General features: G+C 41.8%; 1 long non-coding RNA gene across 1 annotated transcript in view; it reads right to left on the bottom strand.

Moving 5' to 3' along the window:
- Positions 1–1,219: 1,219 nt before the first annotated feature.
- Positions 1,220–18,801, bottom strand: part of LOC147155836 (uncharacterized) — a 38,362-nt gene continuing 20,780 nt past the window's right edge. Inside the window, exon 3 of the long non-coding RNA XR_015092228.1 lies at positions 1,220–1,614. This is a non-coding gene — a long non-coding RNA (uncharacterized LOC147155836). The remainder of the gene's footprint in view (positions 1,615–18,801) is intronic.

Raw genomic sequence — 18,801 nt, 5'->3', positions numbered from 1 at the left:
CGCTCACAAGTGCTACGGAAAATGGATGATATGTATTTGTTATGACATATTTGTATAGGAAAGTTTAAAAAAAAAATCTGCAATTTAAACAAGCTACTTGTAAATGCTAAGCCTTTTTGGTGGTGTGGTAGAACAGAGGATGGGACAAAAAAAAACATGATTCTTGATGTTCAAAGTGGCCGCGAAATGACACATGCAAAGTGTAATCTTGTCATTGTGTGTCTCCACAATGACAAGATTACACAGCAAAGTCTGAGGGAGCTTTTTTTTTTTTCTTTCCCTCCCTTCTTCGTCGTCTTCTCGCCAGCAGTTTATTCCCTCTTGCATTGAAACAGCCGCTTCACACTCCAGTGCCTCAAAATCGCTGCACTGACCCCCCCAAAAATAAAAAAATAAAAATCCTCAGAGGGGAAAATTCATTCTGAGCACAGAGGATGGTCTTAACGCCTGATCTGATCTTTTATCAATTTGGTTGGATACGCGTAAAAAACACAAGCTCCATCTCGATTTTGATGCCGTCGAGGAAAAGCTGACTGGGTGACTTTTGATTTCATCATCTCTCCTTCTTTAGACAGCAAATTAGTTGACACATTGAATCAGCAGCGCTATAATAATAAGATCCCATAATGGTAAATATTCACGTCATACCAATAATAAAGTCAGATTAAATGAAATTGTTAACCAACTTTGTACCTAATGATGAAGATTATAAGCAATTATTGTTTAGCATGTCTCTTTAAAAAAAGGAAATGGTAACTTTTTTTTCTTCTTTAAAGTTAAAACATAGTGTCTCTTTAGCCTTCTCTCCGTTTATGATATAAAAAAAAAAAAGGGGAAACATTTAACTACGGTATCTCTAGTCTTTAAGAATGATATCTATGAAGCATGGGGACTTTTTTACATTTTGAATCGTTTTTTAAAGCACAGATTTTCAAGGTTTTAAGAACTGAATAGTTGGTCGCATTAAATGCCCCATCAAAATTATACCCCATTTTATATATATATATATATATAAAAAAAAGAATATATACAAAAATACTACTTAAGGTCCTCTTCTAATATATCTATATATATATATATATTTTTTTTTTACAAGTAATTAGTGAATCTGTATCACAACAATATCAGATCTGGTATACCTAAATGTTTTGGTCTTTGGGTATAAATCCGATGGGAATGAAACCTTTTTATTTGTGATTTGCTTTAAGTCTCCAAAAAAACATTCCTACTGATGCAGTGCGGCAGCTGTTAAATATCCAAGTATGCCCGCCACACAATCGAAAGCTCACATTGGCCTCACAATGATCTCTCTGTTAAACCGCCTTAATAGAATTTAAATTTGGACGCGTTTGAGTGTGTGTGCGTCTCACATTGTGGGAGATAGCTGCCCGCCTGCATGCCTGTTTCCAGTCCGACGCCCCCGGGCCGGTGACCCCGTTCATTGTGGCAGGCAGGGCCTTCGCTTTCAGGGCGGCGGGTGCTGATAAGCTGGAGTCAGAGGTAAGACCTCCCTGGTGGGAGCTGCGGCCTCCGCCTGAGATCCAATTGCACCCTTCCTGCAGGTGTTTGACATCTCCTGTGATGGTGTCCTCACACGCACAGCTGCCCTTCATCCTGCAGTGGGGAAATGTAACAGAATAGGTTTCTCATATTGTTTGATTGCGCTCGACAGGCAAAGGGCATATTTATGGGATAAAAAAAATAAAATAAGTAAGGCTTCTTTTAGGTGTTTTTTTGAAGGGTTGCTGCTTTTTTGGTTAGCAACTAAGCTCAAATAGACAATGACTACAAACTAAGATGTTTTTTTTTTCTATTAGAGGCAAGTGTTTATTTGTTTTAAGCCGAATAATTGCACCAAAAGAAGCCAATGAAAATGTCATGTTTCGGTTCTGTAGGGGTTGGGTTTTTGTATAAAAAGAGTCGTCATGGCCACAGCTAACCAAGTCGTCATCATCGTCACAGCTAGCCAAGTCGTCATAGTCACAGCTAGCCAAGTCGTCATCGTCACAGCTAGCCAAGTCGTCATCGTCACAGCTAGCCAAGTCGTCCTCGCCACAGCTAACAAGCCAAGTCGTCATTGTCAAAGCTAACCAAGTCGTCATCGTCACAGCTAGCCAAGTCATCATCGCCATAGCTCGACAAGTCATCATCGTCACAGCTAACCAAGTTGTCATCGTCACAGCTAACCAAGTTGTCATTGTCACAGCTAACCAATAGCTTCTTTTACTTTGCCAGAAAGGTTGAAAAGGGGAGAAAGTGTGCATTCCTTTGGCTTTATAATGAAGTGTCAGGAGGAGGTCCTGCAGTGCACTTTTAACTGGCTTTCATCTCCATTCTCTCTTCTTGTGTAGTCCCACCTGGCAAAATGACCTCCAATGTCACCCGCAAACACCAAACTGGGCGCAAATTAGCATGCATATATGATAAAAAGCTAAATTAAAGATGAACGCGCATACATCCGTAATTCAATTTAAAGCAAATTGCTCCTCTGTGGAGTTCGACTTTGGGGCTCAGAGACTAGCCGTATATATACATTTCAGTTGGTCGGTAGTCAACAAAAATGACCTGAAATAAAATAAAAAATTGAAATTCCGCCCTTGGACCTGCAGTGTAAATCCAGCCTTTGTGTTTAGTGCGTAGAGTCCATAAAGCAAAAATGATGTGCGTCTGTCTTACCAAGCGCAGCGCCCAGTCATGAGGCCATTAAGTGCTCCAATTGGATTAGTTGAAATGTAATGGAGTCGGCAGAGGACTCGGGAGGGTTTTCCCATTTAGCTGCACGTCTACGCCGATGTTTAGTGTTGCGTGTGTCAATAATAACAAACACTCACATTAGGTTTACCTGTTTCGAAGCCGACCAGTTAAAAGATAATCATGCTCGGTTTTCTTAATGTTTATTGCGGCGAACATATTGCGGCAAATGGACTTTTTAATGGCACGCCATTCACGAGGGGTCGGCAACCTTTACTGTCAAAAGAGCCATTTTAGGCTAAATAAATAAGAAAAATATGTGTCTGGAGATGCAAATCATTTGAACATTGTGATGAACGAAAGTGTGTTAGTGTTAGTCTAATGTACTGAGGGCCCAGGAGCTAATTAAAGCTACACCATAACAGAAAAATATGCAGCATATCAATACTTTGAGATCGATTTTCTTCTACCTTTCCGCTTCCGTTTGGGGATTTGTGTGTGTGCGCGTGTGTAATTTTTCATAAATGTTTAGACTTTTCTGCCTTTCTGTCAAATTTCTGACATTTGTGGCAATTTAATAGACATTATGTTACATTTTTGCCTCTCCTATTCCTTTTGGGAACATTGTATTGACATTATTTTCTACCTTTGTTGCTTTCAATTTACTGACATTTTTATGGACATTTAATGGTAATTTTTGGGATTTCTTTTTTTGTTTTCAGACATTTTTATGGTTCCTTTTTAAAACTTTTATTTCCTTGCTTTTCTTAAATCAATTTTCTGACTTTTTTTTGGCAATTTTGTGGACATTTTGTGGCAATTTTCAGGAGCTCTTCTCTTGTTTTTGGACATTTTATAATTCTTTTGTAAACTTTTTTTCTGCCTTTAAAAAATAATAATAATCAAATTCTCTTTTAGGCAATTTCCTATATATTTTCTAGAAATTTTCTGCTTTTCTTCTTCTTTTCTGGACATTTTATGGTGACTTTTTGGAGATTTTTAGATCATTTAAAAACTCTTTCATCTACCTTTCGTGCCATCCATCCATCCATCCATTTTCTGTACCGCCTGTCCTCACAAGGGTCGCGGGGGTTGCTGGAGCCTATCCCAGCTGGCTTCGGGCAGTAGGCGGGGTACACCCTGAACTGGTTGCCAGCCAATCGCAACCTTTCGTGCCTTTTTTCTTAATGACAACTTAATTTTTTTTAACTTTGACATTTAATTTTTTTTTATTATTTATTTTTATTCAATTATTAATTCATTTAAATAACATTTTATCTAAAAAATAAATACAAATAAATGTTCTACAAATTTTTTTTTTAGAAATCCACAGGGAGCCAAAGGAGCGGGACTAAAGAGCCACACGTGGTTCCAGAGCCGCAGGTTGCAGACCCCTGCAAACTTATGAGTGAACCGTATGGTGAAGAAAAGGCTTAAGCCCATAAAATCCAAAACACTGTGGCAATTGTTATGAACTTGATGTGAGGGTATGTAAACTTTCAAGCACAACTACATACATAGCGGTTGTTACTGCATAGTAGATTTCAGGACCGGAAAACAAATAACTGCCTTTATAAAACTGCCGATGGTAAAACCACACAAACCAAATGGACAATAGAGCTCTGTTGTGTTTTAACAGCCTGATGCTGACCACGAGAGAACATTTGTTACCCATCAGGGCACAAACCCCCTCCGATCTGTTGACTTGGATTACCTCTATGCTCTTGGTTCAAAATCAATAGTCGTTTGGATATGAGAGCCTGGATGTTACTAGCACAAGTACACAACATAATAAGGACATTTCATTGCAAATGATTTTGACCTCAGCCATCTTGTCACATATAAAATAAGAAATCAGTGCATTTATAGCTCTGACACGAAGAAGGAAAAAGGCTGCAGAGACCTCGGCCCGCAGGCAAGGGGGATTTTCAGGATATGCAGTAAATCCCTTCTGTGTGGGGAGTTTGTGGCGAAACCTTCTCTTCTGTGATTGTCATCGTTCCAAAGCGAAGATATGTCGCGTTGTCTGCTTGTTTGTTATCGCTCAAAGACTGAAAGTGGTAAGATGTCGCATTTTCCGTGTTTTCTTACCAAAGTGCAAGCCAAGGCAAAATATGTTGTTTCGTCTCGTTTGTTATCTTGCAAAAGCACAAAGAAAGTCAAGAAACGTGCGACTAAGCTGTCACTGTGACCTCCTACGTCGACATAATAACAACAACAAATGTTTCGAGCATGAAAAATCTCAAAGTGCACTCTAAAAGGCTTCATTTTTTCAATGTGGGTGCGTTTCTTTAATGTATTCAAGGCTCTAATGACATCATATCAAATATTCCAATTTGGATTTTTATATTTTGTGTTACATACATCATACATTTTTCTCATAGCACAATGTTGCTATAATTGTTTATTGAGGGCATCAAAAATGAATAAAAACTATACATATATGGATAGGTCTTATGCCACTGAACATTTTTGAGTGGCCGGAGGTAAAAAAATATTCATAAATGACTTAGTTATCACACTTCCAAGAGAGCGCCAACTCTTGTCTGAAATAACACGAGAGGGGTAAAAAAAAGAAAAAAGAAAACTGACATTGTAAAAATTATTATTATTTTTTTAAAGCGTTCAATTTTTTGGGGTTATGATTTATTAACATATTTAAGGCTCTAATTTGATGATATTGAATATTCCAATTTGAAATTTGTTTATATATATATATATATATATATATATATATATATATATATATATCATAGTTAAATTTGCTCTTAGGAAAATATTGTTTTTATTGTCCATAGAGGGCATACAAAATAAATAAATAAAAAGTTATGCCACTGAACAGTTTGAGAGAGCAAAAGTAAAATAAAAAAATAAATAAAAAATCAGAAATTACCTAGTTATCACATTTCCAAGAGGGCGGCAGCTCTTAGCTCAAATAGAACGGGAGGGATGTATTTATTTTTCTTTTGGTGTGCAAGGGATTGCGTTTTTAAAAACACCTTCTGACTGACTGCGCCTAATTAATCAATGCGGGACAAACGCCAGAGCTTGTTAATGAGATTGGGCCATACCTGCATTTGCTGTTCAGTGCAGCAATGCAGAGGCAAAAGCCGAGCTGCGGAATACTGAATGCCCCTCTTGGGAATTTTGTGCCTTTTCCCGTACAAATGCAATCAGGGAAAAGTGGCTCACACAGACAAAAGCAATATTTTACAAGCCGCCAGCTCGCAGATGCTGACGGATAAAGTCACTATTGACGGACACAAATCCAGATTGGTGAAAATCGTCTGGATGTGCAACCGCATCCGCTCAGATTCTGCTGGCGGCGAATCAAATGAAACACTCAGATTTGTTGAGGTCTACCGCAGCGCTATTACCTGCGATGCAATCACAACCAGAATCAGCACCCGCCTGCGTTTGACCTTTTGATGCAATTTCAACAAAATCAGCCTCATCCTCCGCACATCACGCCAAGAAAATGTCAACCGGCTCAACCTTTGATTAGCGACAAACAGCGCCGCAATTAGACCCGGTCGTCTGACTGGCAGTCATTATTGCCTCGCTTCGGGGCAGGGAAAGGGGAAGGGGGCTACTTTGTAGCTCGCTAGACTGGAACGAAACAAAGTGACTCCCTGTTTGCGGACATAGATAATGTCATTGATGACGACATAGACCAACGGTGTCAGTGTTTCGGTTCTGTGGGGGTTGGGTTTTTGTTTGTTATGGGTGTTCTTGTTGTTTTTCTCTGTAGCTGGTGTTTTTTTTTGTCTCGTGTTCCTGGTTTCTTACCTTGTCTCGCCATGTCTAACCACGTCCACCTGTGTGTGTCCTCCCATCCCCAGGTGTGTCTCATTAGTGTATTTTGTCTGTTGTGTTTGTCCAGTCGGTGTGAGTGCATTGCCTATGTTATGTGTGGAAGTTCCTGCGTCAAGTCTTCGTCACAGCCAAGTCGTCCTCGTCACAGCTAACCAAGTCGTCCTCGCCACCACCAACCAAGTCATCCTCGTCACAGCCAAGTTGTCCTCGTCACAGCCAAGTAGCCATTATCACAGCTAAGTAGCCATTGTCACAGCTAAGTAGCCATTGTCACAGCTAAGTAGCCATTGTCCCCACCATGTAGCCTTTGTCACAGCCAAGTCATCATCGTCACAGCTAACACCAAGTCATCCTCTTCACAGCTAACCAAGTTGTCCTCGTCACAGCTAAGGAGCCATTGTCACCACCATGTAGCCTTTGTCACAGCCAAGTCATCATCGTCACAGCTAACGCCAAGTCATCCTCTTCACAGCTAACCAAGTTGTCCTCGTCACAGCTAAGGAGCCATTGTCACCGCCAATTAGCCTTCGCCACAGCCAAGTCATCGCCATAGCCAAGTCATTATCGCCACAGTTAACACCACCAGCTAACCAAGTCGTCCTCGTCACAGCTAACCAAGTTGTCCTCGTCACAGCTAACCAAGTCGTCCTCGTCACTGCCAAGAAGCCAAGTCAAGTCACTCTACAGCAAGTCAAGGCCAATCAGGTCCTGTCACGTCACCCTCCGTTCCAGTCATGGCGACCAGACCAGTCACGTCTTGTCCAGTCAAGGCGACCAGTCCAGTCAAGTCCTGTCCAGTCATGGTGACCAGTCTACTCACGTCCCGTCCAGTCATAGCGACCAGGCCAGTCACGTACCGTCCAATCATGGCAACCAATCCAGTCACATCGCATCAAGTCATAGTTATTTGCTCACTTTTTTCTCTACGGTTAATTAAAGTTCCACGCCTTGCACTTGATTCCTGTTGCCCTGCTTTTGGGTCCACCATCCCTCATCCACTCACGGTCCACCATGACAAACAGATGACATCTGGATTTTCTCTGGGAATTTCCTGTTCGTTTCGAAATAGTGTCAACTTGGTGTAGTGAGCTAGGAAGTGCTCCCATCGGTGTTTGGCAATGCAGTACCAATCGACCCTGTAAAGAATCAGTGCAAATGAGAGGAAGATAAAGTAACCACCAGGGGTGCGGAAAGCAATTAGAAAGTGGCCCATGCACCAGGCAACTAAATCCCATAAGGTGTGTAACTAATTCAATTTGGAAAGAAATAGACTCGGATTTGTACACAATTTGCAAGTATATACAGTATTGTGATGTCAACTAGCATTGTTGCAGTCGCTGCCAGTCACAAGACTGAACAAATGGTTGGAAGAGCGTTTGATGGGCCGAGCTCAAAGTCACAGCAAAAATAACTAGAAAATTCCGTCGGGAATTTAAAGTGTGTAAAATATCTTAATTTGAGGCTATTATTTGGAAAATTTGGTAATTTGGGATACATACTGTAGTATTTATTAGGGGTGGGACTCTTTGACTGTCTTATGGTTCAATTCGATTCAGACTTTTGGCGATTCGATTCAGAATCCATTTTCGATTAAAAAACGGTTTCCGATTCAAAACAATTTCTCCTTCAATCTACGAATGTGCAAAGAATCGTTATGATCTATTGCAGTCTGATTTGCATTCTAGAAAGTCTCTCTATTTTTTGTTATTATTATTTTATTTTATTACATTTATTAAGTTTTGAATGGTAACGAAAGTGCCTTTTTCCACAAAAACAGCACGTGGACCACAACAGCGACTTATTTATTAATTTTTATTTTTTAAATAGCTTTTATAGTATACAATTAATAAATAACATCGATTTTGGGACATTATATATTGATTCTGAATCGTAGTAACTGAGAATCTCGATTTTTTTTGGAACACTTTTAGCATTTACTTTAATTTACTATCTAGTAGTGTGCTACTACATTGAAAAGCCTAATGAGGCTAAATAATCGAGGATGGCTAAGAATTTGAGGATCATGCATTCAATTGTCTATTACAAGGAGGAGGGGCTTTGATCATGTGACCGCTGACTGTGCTGATTGGCTACACTTATGGGTTCTCTTCTCAGATGCTTCCTTAATCTGCCAAAGATGAAGAGAAGAAGTGTCCCTGCTTGTATTTTTTCTTCTTCTTTAAAATCACAGATGAAGCATCTTGATTAGTGAACTCCGTAATTAATTAGACGGGGATGCTGGGCTGTGGCAAATCCCAATCCATCCCGTTATCGAGCGCACGCTGCTTAATCAAGTTGAGAGCGCGTGCATGCGAACGGTCAGACAGGTGTTTACATCATATGGAGAAGCAGATGTTTTTATTTGGTGTATGTGATTTCACGATTTGTCGTAAATGTGTGCAAACCGGAGACAGTTCATTTATTTGCAAATGATGCAAAGTAGACAGCTAGAGGGAAGAAGGAAGAAAACGGCGACAGAGGAAGTAGGGCTGTGCATTTTGCATTAATGTTTGCGTATTTATAGCAACTGCTGAAAGAATAGAACAGACGATGTGATGTCAAGTCAACGGCAATCACATCCCTCAAGCCTAACCAGCCTCGTTCTGACCTTGCTTGGATCAGTTGCAGTCGTTTTTTTCCGTTTATTTTTTGTGATGAGCTCCACTACCCCCCCCCCCCCCCCCCCAAAAAAAAAAAAAACTCAGTCCAGGATGATGCAGCGCTGTGCACTTTTCTCCCTCACTGCCGACTCATGTAAGCTTTTGGGCAAAGTTGCTATTAATAACGCTACGATGATGTGGAAGTCATTGCTTTCGGGGCTTTACAAAAAACCTTGTCCAAGCACAAATTGCATACCTATGAGGTACGAAAGCAAATTAGAGAACTTTGTGGATAGGAAAGTTGTGCTTGTTCTTTGGCTTTAACTACAATACAAAATAACACTTATGGTATCGGACAAACAAATATCTCCATCATCTGCATGTACAGAAAACTTACATTTCGTCGATTAATCGATGATCAGATTTAAAAACATGTTTTGGTTTCCAATCTCTTTTTTTCAAAAATAAGACATTTTTTATTTTTTTTTCAATTGACAAAACAAAAACATCGCAGCAGATTTTTTTTATGATTCACTTACTGGCTTGGTCCATAACATGTCATAAAATTGACAAAAAGTTTACTCATTGTTGATAATTGATTTTCCAAAGTAAAAGCAGGTGTTTGTAAATGTCTTATTTTGATTGAACACAATCATAGACGACTAAAGAAATCTGAGAATATTTAATGTCAAGAGGATGAAAGGCATTAAACGGTTAATCAATTATCAAAAATATTTATGGATGAATTTGATAATCGATTAGCTGTCGATTAATCAATGCACTTTTAATATACCTGCATACACACGCAGTATAAATATATTAGGGGTGTAACAAAAAATTATTCAAATCGGAAAATCGGGCCAGATTTGTCAAACTAAATCGAATCCATACATTTTAAAATCATTGCATCTTTAAATTGCATGGCACCTACGTATCGAATCCTCTTTAATGAGGGATGGACTATAAATCGATATATAAATCGGTTTAAATTTGCTGATTTTTTGTTTTGTTTCTTTGAATTCTAATTTGGGCTTTGGAGCACTTTTTAAATGTCGTTGCATATTAATAACCATGACAAAAAGCTACAGCCGCGCCATATCGCAATCCCACTCATTCGTACCGGATCAAATCGTTACATTATAAATCGTTATACCCTTGAATCGTATCGTACACCATGTATCGGGAATCATATAGAACCATCTTTTACGGAGAGATGAACATCCCTAATTAAATATGCACTAGGGATAGGATGCAGATTGTATCTCAAATTGTTGCTCACAAGTCATAGCGAAAAATCACTCTGATACTTACATCTGGTGAGTATGTGAATGGACAGGCAGATGTTTCCAGTAACTCAACATTATTTGTCGCTCATGCCCCCTTTATAGTCATTGAGTAGCAGGTGTAGTCCACTCCATACACGCTTGTTTTTACATGTTTGGCCATAACAAGTCAGTGGTGCAGACTTAACTGCAAATGAGATGTCATGCGTGAGTTGTGACGATGAAGCAAACAACACTGCGAGCCGCCGTTTGTCAACCTGCAGCCTTGCAAAAAAAAAAAGAGACCAATCCATATATATATAGTCACTGCAGGATGGAGGTCATTTACAGCCAAAGTTTAGAGCCAGAACTCCACAGTGTGTAAGGTTTATTACTTGAGCAGGCGTAAAAAAAAAAAAAAATGGCAGAGCAGTGCGTGTGAGTGAGTGAGTGAGTGAGTGAGTAAATCTGACGTTCGTGTATGCTTTGAATTGCTGCTCATGTGCTGAAGATTTTGGGTAGGTAATTTTATTGAACCACTACATTTGGCACAGAGATGGATTAACCCACTCGACAGATGCCCACGTGTTGTTCTCATTTTGTCTGCGTGAAAATTATGAGAAGAAATATTAATAGATATCGCACCTCATCTTGAAGCCGAGCCATCAACCCACAAAATGGATATTTTCAGTCTGTTGGGGAAAAAAACTAATAGTGTGAATTTTGTGAAAGTATGACTTGTACATAAGTTATACCATATTTACTCTTATAGTATTGGAAAACACGACTTAAAGGAACATGAAGGAATTGTGCCTTATAACAAGAGACCGTCAGCGCACAAAGTCTGTAGTATTATCTGCATTATGACTCTAACATCCTTGAAGGTTGCTGCTGTGTGTACCCCTCCCCTTTAGAGCAGCAACATATGTGTAAACTAGCTAAAATCCTAATAAAAAGAGAGGACTCGGTCGAGCGTGCTCAGAACGGGTCTATTGTTTATTAAATGTTCTAGGTGGACTGAACCTGACATTATGAATCTGTAAATGACACATCCACAAAGGCATAAAAATGTTACACCAAAATCAAAAATATATTTATTTATTTCTGAGGCAATCTCATCAGAAAGTATTTATAGCGCGTGTGCAGTATATAAAGACCGAGTGACGACTACCCGAAAACTGAACACGCTTCACCATTTTCTCCGGATCTCAAACCTCCCGTGGAGCGTTCCATTATTAGCAAGGCCAGATTAAGACGCATCAAATATACATGAAAGGTTTCCCCTGCTTTGAACCCATCACAGTGGGGAACAGAGCACACACCATTAGCGAGGCTAAGTGGGCAGCTTCCCAGCACCGAGTTAGGCACACGGGTGCACCGCAGAGGTCAACCTCCACCCCTGCTTCAGGTTTAGGGTGCATTACCGCCACCATCGTCACCCCATCTGCTCCTTCTACGTTTTGAATCCATGCTGTCGCCTCGTTGAGAGGAAGGGATTGTCTCCATCGTGGAGGTGCTGATGAAATTTTGAGGGCAAGTGATGAATTATTTAGCCGGGGAGGATTATGAAAGCGGTTTCTTGGCACGTTGCTGCAGGGGATAAATCGATATGAGAACCCCCTCCAGTCCCAGACACCACCAACAACAACACTACCCCCCCCCACTCCCCTTCATTTTGCTCCTGCAGTCATACAACAAATGACAGTTGATTGGTCGCTGATTCTACTTGTGATTAAGAGCCCAAAGTCAAATCTTGTGAACGAAAAATGTTTATTTAGCACTGGTTAGTTGGGTCCCACAGCGTTGTTGTGCCTCAATGATAGATCTTGACATATTAAAGTCGACATACTACTGTTGAATGATTGCCATTGATTCTTGTAAGAGAGCCAGAAGACCAAAAAAAAAAAAAAAAAAAAGACCACCAAAAGCTGTATAAACTAATTGACTTCTTGGATCTCGCCATTTGGGTGCTAAGTATGGTACAGGAGCTAGACACAGTCCAGGCATAGAACCCACTACCGTTGACTGGTCATTGGTTATTCTCATTATAATAGGCCACAATTCAAGAAGAAAATACAAACAAACGAGATGTACTCATCTGGTTTTTGACACCCTGCAGGTGTGAACAAACAAGTGATACCAGTGCTAGCTAAAACAGGAACTAGCATACAACGATCAGAACGTATACTGTTGATTGTTCACATATTATTTTTATGATAAACAGCAACAAGCCAAGACAAAAGAACACCAAATTCCAAATGTACTAATCTGTTCCTTGGCCCCTCTCGTTCCGTACAAACCACAGTGGGGCATTACGTATAGTAGAAGGTGGAACTCGACATACCGCAGCCATGTTGTGTTGATTGGTTGCTGAAGGGAAAACATACATGAAAAACTACAAGAACCAACCTTCCCTTGGACACCCTATCAGTTGGGGAAAAACAACAAGGGTATAAATATTTCAGGGGAAGAGCTACACGTACTAGAGTCATAAATCTTAGTATGGCGCTTGTCATACTACAGTCATGCAACATACTAGTGTTCATTGGTCACTGAGTTTTCCGGGGTTTCTGTCTGCAGAATGTCATCTTTATTTATTTTACGCTAGATATACACAAAAAGATAAAAACATGACCGTGGGTTTGATTCCAGATAGTGTTCAGTTACATAATCATTTTTGTTGCCGTCCATGAAGTTGTGATTTGATGGAGTTGATTGGAACAGTTCTGAGCCTCGGAGGCTTTCATGACTGAATACGTAAATGGCCATCTCCTTGCTTTGATTGTCCCATGAGGAGTTGGGTCCATTTATCTCTCAGTGACTCCCCCCGAGAATAATAAAATCCATTTTTTTCCCCTCCCTATCTGGGAATGTTGCTTTCTCTGTCCCCTCTTACCTTCATTAAAAGGGTTTGCGTCTGATAGCTTCAAATTTCAAAGCAGCGATCGAAGGCGAACTAGAAGAAGTTTAACGCAACGCGTCATCGTCATCCACAAGACGGACAAGCGTGTATGACTCCGATCTGGCGGCATATATTACGTTTGCAATCCCACTCTGCCGGTGTTCCGTTTCCCTCCCCGAAAAGTCTGACCTACATGTCCTTGCTCGAAGCTACGTCACGCATCTTTCATCGTGAGCTAGGCCCCGTCAGATCCGCAGATCAGAAGATTTTTAATGGTCCCAAGATGGTGTCGGCAACAGAGAAAAAGAGAGAGAGAGAGAGAGAGAGTCTCTGGAATGAACTCATGGCGGAATGAACCAAATGTACTCCCGTCTCTCACGGCTGGATCAAAGCCTGACAAGCAGAAAAGACTGCCCCAGTTGAGATCTTGATTGAAACCTACAGGACCAGGATTCAGGAAGTCTGCCCTACAGGAAGGCCAGAGCCAAAATTTGATCCCAGAAACGTCTTGTCCAAACGTGCTGCCTTTTCTACAACATTTGACCATGATGGCTTCCCTTCTCCATCCATTTATTTTCTGAACCGCTTATTCCTCACAAGGGGTCGCTTAGCTGGCTTCAAACAGTAAGCGGGGTACACCCTGAACTGGTTTCCAACCAATCGCAGATAGCTTCCCTTCTTTAAAACATATTCATCAGGCTCTCCTTCCAACGCTGCTAATTATTCAAGAGGCAGCGAGATGAAATTGTAGCGTGCTAAAAATAATGGCGCTCTGAATAAGTGGCGTCCACTTGGAGTGATTGAGAGGCAGCCGGGGGTGGGGGTGGGGGGGGGGGGGGGTGCTAACTTTGATTAATTGGCACGCTCGGCTTCCAAACAAGGGGCCCTGCAACAACACAATGAGTTGGCGTCATCAAGATGCGGCACACACAGATTCGGCCCCATCAGCATCATCCTTCAACCCCCATTACGACTCCCTCCAGTCCTTGGAGGACTCGGCAATCTGAAAGCATTGTTCATCTACCGGCGGAGTGGCAAAGTACGCGCGTGTGCACCAGTGGCACCTCATGTCTGTTTTATTATTCATACTCATGTGTGGATCCTCTTTCAGCCCACGGACACCTGCCAGAGAGACACACGGCAAATACTGATATTCCTCTGCCTCCGCGTGACGCCAGAGACCATCCTCGACAAACTGCATTTATAACGTTGCTGTTTGACTTGCCCTTTATGTTTAGTCATAGGAGCAGTACGATTACAAGGTGGACTACGCAACATCTGGACTGGTCGCCTATGTATGCCTACTATGTGAACCACTATCCTTGCAATGTCTCTGAACAGATGCTTAAGAGATAAGGCCCAATTGGTTGTCCCTGAAAGTTCATCCGGACTGGTCACTAAGGATGTTAAGAGTAATATTCCCTCGGAAAGCCATCGGGTACGTAGTTCTGACACGAAATGGAATGATAGCCAATTAAGAGAGGAGTTTGTAACAGCAATTCAAATAACAGCTAAGCTAACTGTTACCCTAGCTTCTTACGTTTCTTTCTTTTTTTTTTTACTTAGAACTCCAGAAGACCTGTGGCACCCGTCTGCCTCCCAAAGGTCAGTTGTCACGGATATCTTGTTCGGGGGAGGAGGCTCATGATTGTCAATGGACAAGGCAAGGAATGGTTAAGCTGAGATTTGATTCCAGAACGTCAAATCTGTGAGGCAAACATGCTAACCACTGGATCGCCATGCTGCCCTGTTAAATTGATAAAATAAGTTTTCATTTATTGTTTAGCGCAGGCATTCTCAATCTTTTCAGATCCAGGGACCCCTTAGAAGGGAGAGTCCAACCCCCCCCCCCCCCCAAAGGAACCCTTGTTTTGTATACGCTACTACAAAAGTATCATAACAAATGTAGCCGCACACAAAAAGGGACACTTTGATTACCCCCGATGCTCACGTTAATGGCCCTACTCCCTCCCGCCTGCCTTCTACTCGCCCAATTGACGTCACATCCATTAAAGCTTTGCCCCTGGGCCTTGTTATTGGAGACTCCAATGCGCAAGACCCCTGCCGCCGCCACATTCTCAAGAGTCAATCTCCACCTGATCAACTCGCCGCCTCGGCCGACGTGACGGAAATCTGTCCGGCCTCCATCTACCCATATTGCCACGCATTTGATACGACCCGCCTACGTATAAATGTTTTGAGCGCATCATAGGATATTGAAAATGGAAACATGGTATTCAGTTTTGGAGGCTTTATTAGCTCATTTGCAAGCATGCTTGGTGCGTAAGAATCCTCTCAAGCAATAAATCCTTATTTTAAGTTGTGATTTTGTCTCTTAAACAGAGGTGGCAAATCCAGGTCCAGAAAGTAAAAACCCTGCCACAGTTTGGCTTTAGCCCCAGGTGCTAGCTAGCTTGGTCCCTGGCTAGCTCCCATGGTGCTTGTTTACCTGCTAGGGAGCTAGCTAGCTAGCAAGCAGGCATCAGGGGCTAAAGACAAACTGAGGCAGGGTTTTTACCTTCTGGACCTGGATTTGCCACCTCTGCTCTTAAAAACACCATTATTTTTCTCGCTGTAAATTCTTCTGTCTCATCAAACCCCTTTCCCAAAAAAGTTCTTCAAAAACGTTTCCTCCTCATTTTTGCTAGCTTGTCAGCTTACTTTTTTTTATTCATAGTATCACATGACCAAGAGGAGTGGTGTGCACGGAGGCGCAGGTGGTTTTTGTTTTCACTTGATTTTGCTGATGCTAAATACAATCAATGCCATTTAGTTTTCGCATGCGTAAAGAGTATAATTAATAGTCACCAGTTTATTGATCAATGAACATTCCATTTCGGAGAAGGTTGTAATGGGATTGTAGCAGGGTCGTTAAAAACTGGGCAGGATGTGTTTGCTCGCAGGAGCAGAGATTAAAGGTGGTCAATCATTTGCGGCCAACGTTTTTGTTTGGTTTGGGGGTTGAGTGACCCCCAAAAGGGGAAAAAGAATACATTTTCTTCCAAGATGCCCCACAGACCGGCAGCAGTTTTTGGCCTGGCAGCGAGCTCCTGCTGATGTAATGGATGCATATCTACAAACTTTCTATTTTAACGAGTAGTCTGCTAGGCCTTGAAGGTGTCTGAGAGCTATCTGTGATTGGAAGAGTGTGGAGAGTGCGGGTTAATATCACTACAAGGTGCTTTTGGTGTCCTTATCAGAATCCCTCGGTCATTCTGAAAACTTAAACGGAACAATGAAACTTTGAGGTCTTATGATACGTAGGTGGCCGAATCACCCCTGGAGCTGCGTGAATTAAGTCAAGCGGGTTTTGTGCTTGTTTATTTTCTGACCCGCGCGCGCACACAGATCAACTATCAACACACGTACAGGATAGACGAGCCGAGGGATGGCGGTCGCTATCTGATGCCACGGTGAGTAACCCTCGCAAGATCATTTGAGGAGATAAAGTTTCGCCCATTTGAGCCGCTCATACTGTTTGCTCTTCCGACACACACTCATCTCTCACCACTTTCACGGAACTGGGATTTTTAATATTTATTTTAAAGCCATCTGTGATGTTAAAATGAAGTTTGATTAGGCATCGTCAGCGGCGGGTGCAGCTGGCGTGGCTAAACACAGCCGCCAACTGGAGCCCCGCCGTCGCGCGGTGAAAAATGAGCAAGCGCACCCGGAGGGAGGGGGGGATATAAAAAGCCAAAGAAAAGGGAGAGGGTGGAATAAATGAAGAGGTATGAACTCCACATTGTTTTGATAAATAACAGCAACAGTGCATTCTGGGTTACAAGTCCAATCCATCACTGACTCGCCACTCTGCATTAATAATGAATGTGTTTTTCCCTGGGAGAAAAGATGAAAAAAAGAACATCACACTTTTTGCTTGAGTCATAAACAAGTCAAAATAACGTCGCTGACAAAAGATGTTTTGTCACTTATTTTAGCGACCAACCCATCATTTGGTACCTTGTTTAACCCTATCGAAGGAAGGCTTGTTCAGGACATTAATAAAAACAAGTGACTCATACACAGCCGGGACAATGACATCATACTCATGACCAGGGCTGGACTGGCCATCTGGCATTCAAGGCAGATGCCCGGTGGGCCGGCCTCTTTTGGGGCAGATGCAGTGCTTTTTAATGATTATTTTCCCATATTTTACACCAAGAGACTGGATGGGTCAGTCTGTTAATTAATTTCGAATATAGATAGAAAACTGAAGCATCATCAATAAACATCAGTGGCAGAACTACGTCAGGCAAAAGTCAGGCCGGCGAGCTTAAATTAAAATGCCAAGGCCGATTTCTTTTTGCGCCAGTCCAGCCCCGCTCAGGACACCATTAGGGACATTTTACGTTTTACGTCGCAAATGCAAGAGTTATATAAGAATGTAGAGAAATTAATATAAGGTTTCCATAAAAAAAAAAAAAAACTCAAATTCCACCAATCAAAAGAGCGAGAGATAACAGGTCAGTGGGCCATGAAGGAAAGCCAGTGACATCCCAGACCTGCTTTCCCACCCGTCCGCCCATCTGTCCACTCACGGCCGGTGGAGACGCTCCAGCTGTCAAATCCTCCCGACAGGCTAATGCCGCTAATTCACAGTAGCCTCGCACATACAAACGACAGAGCATACTTCGAAACAGTTAATGGGTTTGAGCGCGATCAATTTGCACAACTTTATATTGGCCTCCGTCATGCGCACTCCATTGAGCATGCAAATGAAGAATCTTCAACAGTAGCCGGGCCTTTTGCCTGACATTAAGTGGGTGAGGGGGAAGCGGCGAGGAGCTGCAATAAACATGCAGAGGGAGGCATTAAGTCGTTCGACCCCGTGACCACCGCTGCTCATTCCCAGTGCCCGCTCTCACTATTAATAGAGAGGCACGCATGGTAAAAGCCATCGAAAGCTAGAAGGCGGTGGGAGGAAAAATACAAACGTTTCAACTGAAAGGCCTTGAAGAGGATGCAGCTGGACAAGGTTCAAAGCCCTTCCCCCGGACCGCTGGCTTGGTTCGACACCCGGGGGTCCCGCAGTCATCTCCGGCCCTCGTCAGGGCTGAGATTGAGAGCAGGAAGTGTGACTTGATGCCAAAATGTGTGTCTGACTTAGGGCTGAATTACTTTGAAAAATAATCGAATTGAGATGTTTTTCCTCATTATTTTCACATAAACACAATTAATTAAATTAATCGGTATTACAATAAACAAAACAAAAAAAGTGAGGTAGGGCCCGACCAATATGCATTTTGTAAGGTCGATTTAGATTCTAATAGTTTAAGTTTTTGGTACCCTTCTGTTAAAGAAAGAAAACTCGCAGATGGTCACTGAAATAACTTGAAACTGACGAGACTGGAATTTGCCAAATCACATACTGACAAGCCCAAAAAATGGAGGAGACAAAATCCTAGCTTTTTGGCAAATCGCATCAGCTCTAAAAAAGAACAGAGAGGGAAAAAAAAGTGTAACTATGGTGAAATGTGGAGGAGGCTTGATTATGTTCTGGGGCTGCTTTGCTACACCTAGCACGTTA

The sequence above is a fragment of the Leptonotus elevatus genome, chromosome 21 (assembly GCF_054856555.1).
Source record: "Leptonotus elevatus isolate MCC_2025b chromosome 21, RoL_Lele_1.0, whole genome shotgun sequence".
Classification (NCBI taxonomy): domain Eukaryota; kingdom Metazoa; phylum Chordata; class Actinopteri; order Syngnathiformes; family Syngnathidae; genus Leptonotus; species Leptonotus elevatus.
This window is presented reverse-complemented; position numbering and strand designations above follow the sequence as displayed.